This window comes from Perna viridis, chromosome 12 (assembly GCF_037379345.1).
Source record: "Perna viridis isolate PV_CMFRI_1.1 ecotype Kerala chromosome 12, ASM3737934v1, whole genome shotgun sequence".
NCBI lineage: Eukaryota > Metazoa > Mollusca > Bivalvia > Mytilida > Mytilidae > Perna > Perna viridis.
In genome coordinates, this window is record NC_142456.1 from 13,681,268 (window position 1) to 13,685,684 (window position 4,417).

Here is a 4,417-nt window from a genome sequence, read left to right on the forward strand (position 1 = left end):
GTCTCAAATATCGTATAGACGTATCACATATAGTAAATCTCCTGATATCCAAGTAGAGCATTTTATATATAGTTTACTCGTAGTATATGTAGTGTCATGTTTTCTTTTCATATGGCTTAATGATATTACTTATTTAATATGAATTTTATTTATTAAGGTATTTAAAGAGTAATCAATGGAACCAATATTCTAGCGGAAATCAAAAGAATGTAATACAAGGACAAAGACCAAACATGGAAAACCGACAATCACAACAAAGAACATGAAGTAACTGAAATAATACATACAAAGAAACAAAAGTAAATTAGCAACTCGGACTCCAATAAAAACTGGTAGCATGGACCAGGTGCACCGGTAGGGTCGTGACCTCTGCTTTCCTAGAAACGCCCACCGAGTTACTCATAAAAAGTTATGTGCTAATCATATGTGTTTATAACGTAGCAATTAGTATTAAATGAAGGTAAGAGAGCTATAAAACACACAGAATGATGACAACAAACAAAAGGGATTTGAATTCATCAAAATAAGCAAATCAACAAGAAACAAGAAAATATTATCATAACGGTCTTAATGAATGATTTACAACAGTTTTTTTTAAAGTTCCAAGTTGTTAAAGAGTAATCAAGGGAACCAAGGTTATAGCGGTAAGCAAAAGAATGTAATCCAGGAACAAAGACCAGATATGGAAAACAGACATACACAACAAAAAACATAAAATAACTAAAATCATACATACAAAGTAACGAAAGCAAATGAGCAACTCGGACTCCACTAAAAACTGGGAGCAAGGACCAGGTGCACCGGTAGTGTAAGCGTTCTCTGCTTTTCTAGAAAGGCCTAAGTACATTATGAGAGAGGACAATAGCAAATATGTTATTTTTTGTCAGATATGACCATTCACACAACAAGATAAACAATGCTTTACCATTCAAACAACAAGAAAAACAATGCTTCACCATTCACACAACAAGAAAAACAATGCTTTACCATTCACACAACAAAATAAACAATGCTTTACCATTCACACAACAAAATAAACAATGCTTTTTAAACAAACAAGACATATCATAGTACAATATTTCCATAATTCACATACACACAAAAATGAAAAAAGAAGAAAAATAATCAAAAGACAACTTAACGTTAATATAAGCGACTAGTCGGGTGTTATAAGAAAATCAGAGGATGCTTGCCTTCCCAGTGCACCTGGTCCATGTTCCCAGGTTTTTGTAGAGTCTGAGTTGCTCCTTTGCTTTTATTTTTCTGTACGCCTTTTTTTTTGTTATTTCAAGTTTTTTTTTGTCTGTATTTATTTTCCCTGTCTGGCCGTGATCCTACTTCCTATATTTCTACAGTTCGAATCCTGACTTCATTGATTTCTAATACAAATGGGGCTACACTTGTAAAATGGAATTTGAACCAGGAGCATCGGTAGTAGAAATGATTCACAAATACAATCAATTGAAGCTACTTGGCTATACTTTTGTTTATGATTCTTTCGTAAATATTTTGTGCCGTTGAAACAATGCTTGACAGATGGAAAATCCTTGAACAAAATTTCCTTTATCAATTTCTTGGATTCGTTCCTGAATGATAATTATCATTTTGCAAATTTCAATATCAATTCTCAGTACATTTAAAGCAGTACTAGATGAACTCTATATTCTTTGAGCGAACATTACTAAACTGATATAAACAAGATAACCAAGAAAATGAGGGTTATTTATGGACATCGCTCACATTATTTAATCTCCAACCATATTTGTCACAATCAATGAATATATCTTAAATATAATGCAGAGTCACTATCAAATAGGATTGAACGTGTCATATGCTGTAAAACTTATGGAATCTTTATCTTAAGGATAAGTATTCGACAGATTATTTCAGTGTGTGAATTTATGACAGTATATGACCTTTTCAAATATATAATTAATTTAAATCAAAATTTAAGTTGTGATAATATCGAAAAATCCCCCATATTATAACACAAAAAAAAAATAACTGTTTGTCAGGTTTGCTCTGTTCGTTTTCCTGTGTGTGTTTTATTTGCTTGATTTTTGTGTTAATTGTATGTTGTTTATTTTGTCCCATGATGTTTCTGTTCTTGTCTTGATCTTGGATTGACCTATATCAATGTAGTTCTGTTCCTTTTTTCTTTGGATTCTATTCCATTCATCTGAAGACGACATCATATGATGTATTTACATCTCTATACAACTAATAAGGATGCAGGGAAGTTAAGTAGCATTCCAGCTAAGAATCATGCAAAATGTGATACATGGTTGGAACGCCTACATATTTTTATTTTTAATATTATATTTAAAATGCTTAAGAAAACAGAAAATATTACGTGGCTTTTCATAAAAACCGCGTCGTAGGAGATAAAATTATATAAAAATTCTAAAGAAATTCAAAATTATGGGAATAACTCTGTAAATGACACTAAATTTCAATAGAAACTGTTTGGGTTTCCATGTAGATTATCTCCTAAAAGCAGACAGACTGGAATGAATGATTATTCATTTCATCATATAGACCTATAAAGCAAATTAATAACAAAAAATATATGTAGCCTTTTTTTTTTTTTTTTTTGTTTTTTTTTTTTGGGGGGGGGTATCATATATTACAGATGTTGCATGATTCTTACAAAAACTGATACTTAAAAATCCTAACACTTTATATTTAGTGCTTTGTTTTCGTGCAATAGTTTCAGTATATTTGCGAAATACATACATTAACAGCTTTATTCAACTTTGTTTGATAATGGAATTTTTTTTTATTGCTACTCTTTTAACATTGAATATCGGAAAAAATCAAGAGCATCAACATCAGGACAATTCAAATAGTCAAAATCGAAAACCATGAACAAACCGTGAAAACAGTAAACTAAAACGATCTACATACACAATGTAACAAATCGAAAAAAAATAGATTACATGAAGATAAGCAAAATTATACGCAACTTAAAAAAGTAAAGCAATATGAACTCCAACAAAAAAAAAAACGGAAGTGACCACAGGTGTTCCGGAATGACGGAAGGATAAGCTTTCCTGCTCCGCCAGCGGCACCCATCACATCACAAGTGGATAATGGTTATTGTATTAGATAATAATATTAAATAAATTTAGATTGGCATCTTGTGTTCCTGAACTGTGCCGGAGATTAAGAATGACCCGATTTGTAATTTACCTTTCATATACTAGATAGATTGTGAGTAACTAGATTTGTGTTAAAATGGTGTCGGACAGGTCCATATATAATAATGATAATAATAAGAATAATACAAAAAAAGAAAAGGGATAGACACGAAAAAGGGCCAATTGAAATGCAACAGTTTTCGACCTATTTATTGTCGTTACCCTAGTAATACTTATTTCTAAACTGCATAGAAGTAAGTACAGCGGCAAAAAAATCCTTCTGTCAAAAATGTTGAAAAATGAAGAATGTCTTGAAAAATGGACACACACACACACTACAGTATTTCTATAAGATCCTTAAACCTTTGATTTTGCCTTTTTTAAGTTATCCGGGTCTACAATACATTTATTTTAAATGCACAAGCTACTATTTTCATTGATCGTTGATGTTTTTTGTACACTATTATTTCTCTTCGTTGTCTTCCATCCACTTAATTACGTTTCAGTGTTTAACATCAATTTTTTTCTTGCTTTTCGAGTCGTATGATATTACAAATACCATTGACACATGTTCTTGGGCGAAATAAACTAGCATTATTAGTTTTTGACGTTTTCATTAATTTGACATAGCATATCAATGGCAAGAATCACGATTCACGTCCATTTTGGCATACTTGGCTGGGGATAATTCTGACAGTTAGAATTAGCTTTGATGATAACATGTCGAAACACGTTAGATCGCGTACTGTACAAATAGAACGTATTTAGGTTAAGTTAGTCAAAGGCTTGGGTATTTTGAGAACGCAACTAAAGCTGATACTGGTCTATTTACTTATTGTTTTTTAATCAAACTTCAAATGGTACTTTTTAAATTTTTTACAGCTTCTTGACGTCGAAATGAGCTTTTTTTGGCTTTCTTGGCTTAGTTATTAACATATTAGCTGCCATTTTTTATTGATGTTTTGATCGAAGTAATAATATAACTAACACAAGATTTCACGAACATGGCTTTCCCAGTTTTTAGTGGAGTCCGAGTTGCTCAATTGCTTGTGTTACTTTGTATGCATGATTTTAGTTACTTTATGTTCTTTGTTGTGTGTGTCCGTTTTCCAAGTCTGGTCTTTGTCCCTGGATTACATTCTTTTGATTACCGCTATGACCTTTATTCCCTTGATTACTCTTTAATTTAGGTAACCGACCAATCTAATTTTAACCAGACCCATCAATAGTTTCATTCAATCATTGCATCTAGGATCTAAAAACACCCAATTCCACTT